A 13,051-nucleotide genomic window follows, 5' to 3' on the forward strand; every position below is an offset into this window, starting at 1 on the left:
TTCGAGAAAGTCAGTCTGGTGTACACCACTCTCTCGAGGATCTTGGAGACAAATGGTAGTAGCGATATAGGGCGATAGTTGGATGGGGAGTTGGGGTCAAGGCTGGGCTATTTCAGAATTGGGGTTACAGTTGTATGTTTGAAGGGTGAGGGAAATGGAGAGTTTGACCATTTTAGTGAGAGGAAGAGCAAGAGAGGGTGACAAAGTGCGAATGAGATATAAGGGAATAGGATCGAGGGAACAGGTGGTGGGGCAGGAGTACCAGAGCAGAGCAGAAACCTCTTCTGCTGTAGCAGGTGCGAATGAGTGTAGAATGGTGGAGGGAGTGGGGCTGGGTGATGTATTGGCAGGGGAAGGAGATAAATTAGCGATCTCTTCTCTGATTGTAGAGATCTCAGTAAAGTGAGATGCAAAGTTTGTGGCGGACAAGGTGGTAGAAGGAGGGGGAGTAAAAGGGAGAAATAGAGCATCAAAAATGTGAAATAGGTGTTTGGGTTGATGGGACAGTGTACTTATGAGGGTGTTAAAGTAATTGACTTTTGCAGTGTAAAGAGCCAGGCTGTAGGAGTGCAGCATAAATTTATAGTGGAGAAAGTCAGATGCAAAGGGAGACTTTCTTCAGCAGTGTTCAGCAGTTCTAGGACATTTTTAGAGGTAACGGGTCGGCTTGGTGTGCCGGGGTTGTAACTGGGGGCGTTTGCTGCATTTAATTGTAGGAGGTGCCATGATGTCAAGTTGAGAGGAGAGAGTTGAGTTGTAGAGGGAGGTTGCAGAGTTAGGGCAAGTTATATTTGAGATGGGTAAAAGGAGAGTTTAGAGTTTGGTGGAGAAATGCTGGAGATCAAGGCAGTTGTGCCCCCTGCAGATCCTGAGTACTGAAGCTTTCAGAGACTTTGTTTTCACCACTGTTGGTGGCGGATTACAAGATCAGAGGGAGACGTTGTCTTCCCAAGCAGTCCACACTGTCAAGGTTGTCATGACCTGATGGCGGCCATGGTGACCTTTTCTGATAATTGAGATCATTATCGGTCTTGCTAAGTGACCAGTTATCCCATTAACCATTTCCCTGCTCAGATAAGTACAAGCTTGCAAGTTCATTTCCAACGCTGTCACTATTTTTTTTTCCACAAGGTATTATTATCAACAGCAAAGATATAAATTATTTTATTAATTCATTTATAAATAAAAAATATATATATAAAAAAAAAAACAACAAAAAAAAAACATTAAAAAGAAATGAGTACATGTAACTTTTAATGGTATTTATAACAGCTTAGTATCTTATTGGTGATGAATTGCAAGTAGTCTCTATAATTAATATCACATCGTAATATGCTTATCTTAAACGCCATACAGGCCAAGCTAATGCACATAACAAGCAGATCAATAAGAGGAATCCCCTTCTGCATTCTGATAGAACACATGCTGAATCTAAATGAAAGATGACTCATCCCCATAGCTGCTTCAATTACTTCTGGTTCAGCTTTTTCAGTCTTCTTTACAGAAGCAGACATGCTGTCAAGTGGCAAATCTAAATTTAGATTTCTTTGGCCCTTTAATAATTAAAGGCAAATTGAAGTGACCGCATAAGTCTGTATCCTTTACTGTTCTATATTTATGACTCCTAAATTCCACTATTTTTTGAATTTAAAGCCTTCTTTAATAGCATGATCCAAGCAAATGATAAATGGCTATATGCAATATTATTCTCTCAGGGAGGTTTTATTTGATAAATACAAGTAATAAATATGTATTAACACATGTGCTACATTTTCTTGTACAGATAAAAAATAAAGACATACGTTTACACTTGGGCATTTGGTGTTATTTTGCTTGTCTGAATGTGACATACTTGCTTCGTAGAGAAAGCAAACGTTTAATCATTAGGATATAGCCATTGGCTAATATATTTTATTCTAAACATTAAACATGAACTGAATGATTACTGAACATCTGTAATTATGCTGAATTGTAACCAAGTACAAGCGACATTCTAGATAAATATGAAAAACATAAGTTCTGCACAAAGTGTTTTTTATCTGAAAACGCAGTGTGTTTACATTAAAAAGCCTGCAGGCACAGGCTATAGACACCAGAACCACTACATTAAGCTGTAGTGCTACTGGTGACTATTGTGGCCCTTTAATGTGAGGTAAATTAGAGATTAGTGACACTAATAATATATTGAATCGCCTACTTACCACCAGATGAGGACAAGAGGATGATGAAGGGCTCAGGCTGCAGTCTGGGTTCACAGGCCTGTTGTAGAAAAGGCTCTCTGGAGACTCTTTGTAAAAGTGCTCACAACAATTAACGAACAGGAAGCAGCTCCATTTTTGGGGCCTCTTACACAGCTCAAGGTCTGGGCCCCCAGGGCCTGACTGTGAGTATGCCTACAAGGCCCACCCATAAATACACCTACATGGCCCAGTTCTCTCACAGGGAGTGGAGTGTATGTGTGTAGGGGATGTGTTATGTGTTATTGTAGAGGATGTAATGTGTGTGTGTTCTTATGGAATGTTGTGTATTTTGTAGGACTTTGGTGGTCCATCCCCTCCTTGCCACCCCCATTTGGTGGTCCTTCCCCTCTTCCTCCTCCTTAGTGGTCCTTCCCCTCTTCCCCCCTTAGTGGTCCTTACCCTCTCCCCCCCCCCCCTAGTGGTCCTTACCCCCCTCTCAGTGGTCCTTACCCTCTAGGGGTCCTCCCCCTCCTTATCCCCCCCCTTTAGTGATCCTTCCCCTCCTTGGTGGTCCTCCCTCCCTTTTGTGCCTCCTACATATGTAGCGTGGCTGGGTGGCGCAGACCCGGCCGCTGGCGGACTAAAGGGAATCGCTGAGTGAGCACTTCCTGTCAGTCCGCCGGCGGCCCGGTACAGGAAACAGAAACTCCTGTACCGCAGTCCGCGCATCCCGGCCACACTACATTGAGTGACCGGCAGGAGGAAGTTTCTATAGTTAGAATTTTTATAGATGGATTTGATTTTGTGGCATTATAGCAGTTTAACTGTTCAAATAACCCCACAAAGGGCTTCCATTTGAGAAAGCAGACACTACAGGGTATCTTATATGGAATCTATTGTGCCTTAACCTGTCACCAATCTTTCACCAATTTATGTCAATGTTTGTGATGATAAAAGAAAATTAAATTTTTTACATACATGATGCATTTTTGCTGGGTATTTCTTACACTGTCATAAATTCCCCCATATTATGCTCAGTTACATCTTCTGAGTAAATCAAAACGCCCAATGTATTACCTATACACTATTTATGGGAAGTTACAGTGCTGTAAAAGAGATGTGACAAGTTCAGGTTTTTAAGTGTGAATTTCCATTGACGGTTTTGATAGGTCCATGTTCTAGTTTTGAGCACTTTAGCAGGCTTTATATTGCAACTACACCATAAAGGCATACCATTTCTTAAAGACATCCCAGGGTATTTCAAAAGGCATATTTTGAACCATTGCATGGGATCATTTGTATGCTAGCTTGTACCAAGTGTAGTGGTAATAAGCATTTTTTCTGTCTTTTTGACACACACTATGAGTTTTACTGTATATTCTGTAAACCTTATGTATACTACGGCAGTATAATACTTTATAGGTTGATCAGCTATGTCATCTGAGTACATCTGAGTCATCTGTATGTACCTTTGCCAGGTATATGTGGATGTTGAAGGGGCACATTTGAGACACAGCAATTTAGTTTTTTCAAACTTTGAATGTCCCATTTTGGAGTAGTCTAGCTGGTTGGTTACTCAAACTAGCCCACAAACACATACCATTTTTAAAAGAATACACCCAGAGGTATTTTAAAAGGCATATTTTAAACCTTAGTGTGGATAATTTGTTTGCTAGTTTGTTCCAGGTATAGTGATAATGAGCTTTTGTTAATGTATTTTTTTATGTTTAAAACTTTTTTTACGCTTTTAAAATGTTTCTAAACTTTTTTTTTTGCTGTTAACCCGAATTAGCTTAACAATTCCCCAATTTCCAACTAACTCCTAACCACTCCAGCTAGCTAAATATATCATTTTAAAACATTTAAATTAATCAATTAAATAAATGGAACCCGTGAGGGGTTAAACAAAAAAAATCAGATCACAGTATAATACAAATGGAGGTTTTTTAGTTAACTCCAATGGCCATGAGAGGATGAGCCCACCTGCCAACGTCAAGGCAGACCCCCCTAGGTGGGTCCTAACTCTAACCATTCACCTTGCTTCCTTGAGCCTCTGGCAAAAAATCTCTAATGAGACAGAAAGGGGTATTTTTAATATACACCCCTATACATTATTAACCCTTAATAGGGAACACATGGGATGGGCGGCTGCATTGTAGCAAAGCTGAGTGATACAAAAAATGGATACAGGTGGCGTTGGCAGGTGGGCTTATCCTCTCATGGCCATCAGAGGTAACTAAAAAACCTCAATTTGTTTAATAATACATAGGGATTAAGGAGAGAGCACAGGTAACTTGTTTTTCTTTGGTTTTTACTATATATTGGGGCTGATGTGTACTGTAGTCATTGCTGCCACTAAGTGATAGGAGTGAGCGCAGGACTTATCTTTCTGCATTTGTATCCATTTTTTGTATCACTCAGCCTTGTTACAATGAAGCCACCCATCCCATGTGTTCCCTATTAAGGGTTAATAATATATAGGGGTGTATATGTCAGGGTACCTGCGGTCTCTACCTCCGAAAGAGGTAGAGACTTAGCTGTTCCTCCATCCAGACGGCCTGATGGCTCCCTTCCCCACGGTCTATCCGGTCATGCAAGGCCAGCCGCGAGGGAGTGACTGCCTTTTACAGCATCTAGGCAGGAAGTTGTCATCAGGACACTCCTCCGGAACGACCTGTCACTCAATTGCTGCAGGACCAATCAGGACGCCTCGGAGGCGTGGTTACTGCTCTGAACAGGGTATTTAACAGAGCTTTGTTCATTAGCTCATTGCCCTGTCGTGGTTCTAGCTTGTTCTAGTCACTCAGTGCTTGTGTATTCTATTATCCCTTTTGGTTTTGACCCGGCTTGTTTACCTTACTCTGCTTATCTCTGTTACCCTTGATTCGGCTTGTCTCTCGCTTACCTGTCTTCTGTTACCCTCGACCTCGGCTTGTCTTTGACCATTCTATACTGTACTACTTACGTTAGTCCGGCCATTCTAAGGTCCGGTATACGTATCTGGCTACTGTTTGTACTCTGCGTGTTGGATCCCTGTCCCGATCCTGACATTACGACAGGGCCAATGGATCCTGCAAGTACAAACAGTCAGCTTGCTTCTCCTGATCCTAGGTTTGAAGCCATGGATCACAGAATGGATCAGATGGCGCTTGCACTACAGGCTCTATTATCTTGTGCCAATAACCCACCAGAGGAGATACGTAATACCCCTGTTTCTCCTGTCGGTTCAGGTCTAGAGGTAGCCACAGTGGGTGCTTCTTCTCGCATTACCCCCCCAGTACGCTATGGTGGGGCTCCTGAGAAGTGTCGTGGTTTCTTAAACCAAATTAGTATCCATTTTGAATTGCAACCTCGCTCTTATCCTACAGATAGGGCAAAGGTAGGATTTATTATCACCCTACTTATTGAGAAAGCTCTGAGATGGGCCAACCCATTATGGGAGAACGATAACCCATTAGTTTATAACTATAACGCCTTTGTAGCTGCTTTTAGAAGAACATTTGACCCTCCAGGTAGAAAGGTTAATGCAGCCAGATTACTGTTGCGTCTGAAACAGGAGAACCGAACACTGGTGGATTATGCACTAGAGTTCCGGTCTCTGGCTTCAGAGGTCAAGTGGAATGAGCAGGCGTATATGGATGTATTTTTGAATGGCTTATCTGAAGTAATCCTTGATGAGGTTGCTACCAGAGAACTCCCTGAGAATTTAGAGGATTTAATTTCGTTCATCTCTCGTATAGATGAACGTTTAAGAGAGAGACAGAACACTCGAGAGAGGAACCGGAGACCTTCTTTTAGGTTAGCCCCCGCTTTTCCAAGTCCTGACTCCACGGTATCTTTGCTTCCTGAACCTATGCAGATAGGGTATACCCGCCTCTCTGAGGAGGAAAGACAGTACAGGAGAAGAGAGGGTTTGTGTATGTATTGTGGAGCTAAGGGTCATTTACTCTCAAACTGTTCTAACCGCCCGGGAAAAGCTCGCACCTAAGTCTCTCTAGAGGACAGGCCTTGGGTGTTTCTATTTTGTCCTCTACTCCTAATTATAAAGATCACAGGCTTCTGCTACCAGTTTCCTTAACTTGCGGGAGGGAAGTAGTAAGGGCTATGGCTTTGATAGATTCCGGTGCTGCTGAGAATTTTATCGACCAAGCCTTTGCTAGTAAAAACAATTTCCCATCCCAGCTAAGGGAGACACCCTTGGCCGTTGAGGCCATAGATGGTAGACCACTACTAGACCCTGTTATCTTTCGTGAGACCATACCCATTGAGTTAAATGTTGGTATCCTACACGTGGAGAATTTATCTCTTCTGCTCATTTCGTCTCCTTCCGTTCCCATAGTTCTGGGGTACCCATGGTTGAAAGAACATAACCCTATTATTGATTGGGAGTTAGGGGAGATACTCTCGTGGGGCCAGGGCTGCCAGGATCGGTGTTTGTGCAAGGTTTCTCCATTAGCTAATATTAACATACAGGAGAATCCTACTCAGTCCACAGAAAGACAAATACCAGACCTTTACCTAGACTTAAGGGCAGTGTTTGACAAGAAGAATGCCGATTCTTTGCCGCCACACAGGTCATTTGACTGTAAAATGAAGCTTCTACCCGGGACTATGCCTCCGAGGGGCCATGTATATCCTTTGTCTGTTCAGGAAAACTCGGTTCTAGAGGAGTATATTCAGGAGAATTTAGAAAAGGGATTCATCAGGAGGTCTTCTTCTCCGGCCGGGGCGGGGTTCTTTTTCATTAAGAAGAAAGATGGCACGCTGAGACCTTGTATCGATTACCGAGGCTTGAATAAAATAACTGTCAGAAATGCCTATCCCATCCCACTGATTACCGAGTTATTTGATCGTCTTAAGGGCTCCAAAATCTTCACCAAGTTAGATCTCAGAGGGGCTTACAATTTGGTGAGAATCCAGCAAGGTCACGAGTGGATGACGGCATTCAATACCCGGTATGGCCATTACGAATACACTGTTATGCCATTTGGACTATGCAATGCTCCTGCAGTATTTCAAGAGTTGATTAATGAGGTACTTAGGGAGTTTCAGCATGATTGTGTTATTGTTTACCTGGACGACATACTAATACACTCTAAGGAGATTGAGACTCACCATAGATAGGTCAGAAAGGTGTTACACAAACTTCTGCAACATGGTCTATACTGCAAATTGGAGAAGTGCAGTTTTGATCAGTCTCAGGTAGACTTTCTTGGGTACGTGATTTCTGGGGAAGGTTTTAAAATGGATCCTGGTAAACTCCAATCTATTTTAGACTGGCCTTTGCCCAAAGGACTCAAGGCTATCCAAAGGTTTATTGGTTTTTCCAACTACTATAGGCGCTTCATTAAGGGTTACTCCTCTATCATTGCGCCTATTACCAATATGACGAAACAAGGGGCTGATACTAAGTTCTGGTCTGAGGAAGCTCTTGGTGCTTTTAAGACTCTCAAGGAACTTTTTGCCTCAGCTCCCATTCTAGTTCATCCTGATACGACTCTGCCTTTCTTGCTCGAGGTCGATGCTTCTGAGACAGGAGTTGGGGCTGTTCTGTCTCAAAGGTTAGGGGTGGATAAATTGTTACACCCTTGTGGTTTCTTCTCTAAAAAAATTTCTGGGCCTGAGAGCAGATATGACATCGGGGAGAGGGAACTGTTAGCGGTCATTAAGGCTTTAAAGGAGTGGAGACATTTACTGGAAGGGACACTACACCCTGTTGCTATCCTAACGGATCATAAGAACTTGTCTTATATTGGGGAGGCTAAGCGCTTGTCCGCCAGGCAGGCTCGCTGGGCTTTGTTCCTCACTCACTTTAATTATGTACTTACGTATAGACCTGGTTCTAAGAACTCTAAAGCCGATGCTTTGTCTCGTCAATATGAACCATCCACTATAACTGAACCACTTCTGTCCTCCATAGTTCCTAAGGGGAATATCATCGCGAACACGAATCTCAGGATTCACTCTCGATTGCTTTCTGAGATCATGAAGTTTCAGCATTTGGCACCCAAACAGACTCCTGGGGATCGACACTTCGTTCCTGCCGCTCTACAACTGGAGGTGCTGCGCTGTCTCCATAACAGCAAGGTGGTTGGCCATCCTGGCATCCGCAAGACTTATGCGCTGGTCTCTAAAGATTTTTGGTGGCCTGACTTACGCAAGGATATTAAAGAATTCATCGGGGCATGTGAAGTTTGTACCAAGACCAAGCTACCCCATTCGCTTCCATGCGGATTTCTGCACCCTTTAGAGGTTCCTGAAAAGCCTTGGTCCTGTCTGGCAATGGACTTCATTGTTGATTTGCCTATCTCTAAAAAGCAGACTGTCATCCTCACTGTGGTAGACAGATTTACTAAAATGGCTCACTTCATTCCCTTACCTAAACTCCCATCTTCGCCCGAATTAGCGGAGATATTCGCCAGGGAGATTTTCCGTTTGCATGGGATACCTTCCCAAATTGTCTCTGACAGAGGCTCCCAATTTGTTTCCCGTTTTTGGAGATCATTCTGCTCCCAACTAGGCATCAAATTGAATTTCTCCTCTGCCTATCATCCTCAGTCCAATGGAGCTGCTGAATGCACTAACCAAAAAGTTGAACAATATTTACGTTGTTTCGTTTCAGAACACCAGGACGATTGGGTCGGTTTGATTCCTTGGGCGGAGTTTGCACATAACAATCTCATTTGTGATTCTACGCATTCTAGCCCTTTTTTCTTGAATTATGGCTTTCATCCTTCCATCCTTCCTTCGGAGTCTTCTTCTCAAGGGATACCGTCGGTGGATGTTCATGTTGCCAATTTAAGAGAGTTGTGGGATCAAACTCGACAAATCCTTCTGCACAATTCTACGCTGGTTAAAAAACACGCTGACGGGGGGGCGGGGCCTGACCGCCGAGCCGGATGGACGCGGGGCACCTCGGCTCCCCGGGGAATCCCTGCAAATCGCCCAAAAAACACCCCATCTCGACCTGAAAAACCTGCAGCAAGACAAGGGGACCTGAGCAATAACCCTCGGGGCGGCCAGTGACTCTCGTCCTGCGGCGACGCCGACTGAGAGGCGAGCGGGATTGCGGCCTGCCGTGAGGCCCTGGCGGGGGAAGCGGCCGATCTCCTGCACTTGGTCCGGCGGGACCTCTCGCTTGCCTGCAGAGGGCCCCGTTCTCCCCCCCTGTGGGCCGGGGGGGTTATCCCAGACCCCACCGGGGAGGTTAAGATTACCATCACCCATGACACCTGAACAGGGGGAAAAGTCTAACCAGAGACCGCATGGCAGCAACCAAGATGGCCGCCGCGCCTACTACAAGCCACAACATCGGAGCAACGGCGCTGATAAATACACAGCGTACTGAAAGCGGCCAACTGGCAACAGAGACCATCGGATAACCTTGAAAGGTACATACTCACCACGCCGGCGTAGCTCATTTCCACAGCAGCCGAAACAACACCCACCACTGTCACCGGCGGGTCTGTGGGGACTATAATCGGAATCTGACTCTAACGCAATTTAGCAGAGCTATTGACACGGGGCACAAGCGCTACTCCCAACCCAAAGCTGGTACCAGCGATCACACTCCTGGCCGGCAAGTACCTAAGCATTTCACAGCGGGAAACTCAAGGAACTTGATCACAACCAGGAAGCCAGCCAACCAAACACAGCTGCAGGAATGACCAAGCGACTGCCAACCCCATGCACTTAAAGCTACAACAGATCACTGTGTAATCTTTATCTAAGCGCACCATTCTAAATACCACATATAGTTTACAACAGTAGATTTTATCTATGCAGTCCCTCACAGAAAGCACTTAACATGATTACGCTTCCAGATGTACCCAACTTGACAAGCCCGGCTCTTCGCTGTCCCCTGGTGGTTAAACCTCATCAATATGTAGAAAGCTGTAACTGATGTTATTTTGCATAGCCTGTACTTCAACTTACATAGACCATACTAATTTCTAGCTCTATGTTAATAGCGAGCATGTAATCCCTTTCAGATCGTTTAACCTATGTTTAATGGTTTACAGCGAAAACCTACTTAGCTAAGCTGGAAACAGATAATGCTTTACTTCCAATTGTTATGCTTGAACGTCATGCCATCTAATAACAAAAATGATGGTCTAAGCTTGTTAATATAATATAACATGTGTATATTATCTCTAAGCAGCCTGTATTACCAGTAATAATTAATCTAACGCAAGACCAAGCTTGAATTTTTTACTCTTTAGATTAAAATCGCAACTCTTATTCTGACGCAACTGTTATAACTCTGATATTAACAAAAAATGTGCAGTCAAATCGTATGCCATGTCAACTTAATTGTACCTAAGTGGCCTGCTAATGCTATCGTGGCATCGCAAGGCAAATGTTAACTGTATAAACATGCACAAGAAAAATAAAGAATTTAAAAAAAAAACACGCTGACAAACGTAGAAGGGCAGCACCGGTGTTTGTTCCAGGCGATAGAGTATGGTTAAGTACTAGAAACATTCGGTTAAAAGTGCCGTCCATGAAGTTTGCTCCTCGATATATTGGACCTTACAGGGTACTGTCTCAAATTAACCCAGTTGCGTATCGTTTAGCGTTGCCTAATGCCTTACGCATTCCTAATTCATTTCATGTTTCCTTGCTAAAACCATTAATATGTAACAGGTTCTCCTCCACGATCGCCCCTCCCCGCTCAGTTCAGGTGGAGGGTCAGGAGGAGTATGAGGTCAATTCCATCGTTGATTCTCGAATCTCCCGGGGGAGACTGCAATATCTGGTCGATTGGAAGGGTTATGGTCCTGAGGAGAGAAGTTGGGTACCTCAGGAGGAGGTGCATGCTCCCCGTCTCCGCAGGGCGTTTCACTCTCGATTCCCTTCTCGCCCTGGTGTATTCCGCCCGGTGGGCGTATCTGAGAGGGGGGTACTGTCAGGGTACCTGCGGTCTCTACCTCCGAAAGAGGTAGAGACTTAGCTGTTCCTCCATCCAGACGGCCTGATGGCTCCCTTCCCCACGGTCTATCCGGTCATGCAAGGCCGGCCGCGAGGGAGTGACTGCCTTTTACAGCATCTAGGCAGGAAGTTGTCATCAGGACACTCCTCCGGAACGACCTGTCACTCAATTGCTGCAGGACCAATCAGGACGCCTCGGAGGCGTGGTTACTGCTCTGAACAGGGTATTTAACAGAGCTTCGTTCATTAGCTCATTGCCCTGTCGTGGTTCTAGCTTGTTCTAGTCACTCAGTGCTTGTGTATTCTATTATCCCTTTTGGTTTTGACCCGGCTTGTTTACCTTACTCTGCTTATCTCTGTTACCCTTGATTCGGCTTGTCTCTCGCTTACCTGTCTTCTGTTACCCTCGACCTCAGCTTGTCTTTGACCATTCTATACTGTACTACTTACGTTAGTCCGGCCATTCTAAGGTCCGGTATACGTATCTGGCTACTGTTTGTACTCTGCGTGTTGGATCCCTGTCCCGATCCTGACAGTATATAAAAAACACCCCTTTCTGTCTCAGTAGAGATTTTTGCCAGAGGCTCAAGGAAGCAAGGTGAATTGTTAGAGTTAGGACCCACCTAGGGGGGTCTGCCTTGACGTTGGCAGGTGGGCTCATCCTCTCATGGCCATTGGAGGTAACTAAAAAACCTAAATTTGTTTAAAAATACATAGGGATTAAGGAGAGAGCGCAGGTAACTTGTTTTTCTTTGGTTTTTACTTAGCAGAGTTTTGAACAGGACCTCTGTATTTGTTTATTTATCTATTTATTTATTATTTAAACGTTGAGTTAAATTTCTCTTTATTTTGAGGCACTACCATCCAGCAGGATAGGTTTTTCTCTTTGAGCGACGATCTGCTGTTTTGTTATCCTTGTCTTTAGTTTCACACTAGACAGCGGCTCCAGTATACCTATCCTGTTACAGTTGTCCTTTTGCTAGTTTTTGCTACCTATATATACACATTGTTTCCATATTGATACTTGTTACTACTAGCTCTACTCTCAGTGTTTAGTCCTTAGGTATTAGCTCACAATTTAGTGTTTTTGCCTAGTAGGTATCTCCATGTTTAGGCTTTGAATTTGTGTATATAGTTATTATTTGTTCAGCCTTGCATATTCATGTTTTTTATTTTTAGTACTTATTTCCCATGGGCACTTGCTTACCTTTTTTAACTTAACTATTAAAGGTTATATTTTATTCCATTAGGGCACTCAGTGTTTCTTTCGTTTTTCTTTTTACTTCTCTGGTAGTCTATCATGGGTTAACCCCTATATGAGTGTATTCCCTGCCTTCCATTTGACTACTTTTGTTCTTCTAATGCCATGACCATATCAAAGGATTGAACTATCAATTGAGATATTTAGGCCATATGGTCAAAGTCAGTTAGTTTACATTAAAACTAGACATACAGGCGGCTCAAGTGTAAAATGTCTCACCTTGCAGGGCCTTTGATAGATCAAAAGGGTAATCCTTTTCACAACTTGCAGAAGCCCCTTTTGATCAAAAGCGCAATTTCTCTCTGCCATTTGTCCTCTACCCAGGGGTCAAATTTTCCATGCACTACACAAGTTATATTAAATAGCAATATTCTATATTGCAACAATGAATTATGTACCCTTGACGTGACAGTATCACATAACGTGGTTGGTTAACAAAGTGAAGAGAATATTTTATATATATATATATATATATATATATATATATATATATATATATATATATATAGTAATATTCCTTTAGGTTCACAATGCCACATGCAATAGAATGCATGTGTCGTATACTTACAGACCCAATTCAAACCACACTGTCTTCCAGACATTTTATTCACACTCAAAGAGTTTTAAACCCACTTTTCACACTTTAGTTTCTCAATCCTTTTTCCACTATCACAATGAG

This window comes from Pelobates fuscus, chromosome 3 (genome assembly GCF_036172605.1).
Source record: "Pelobates fuscus isolate aPelFus1 chromosome 3, aPelFus1.pri, whole genome shotgun sequence".
NCBI lineage: Eukaryota > Metazoa > Chordata > Amphibia > Anura > Pelobatidae > Pelobates > Pelobates fuscus.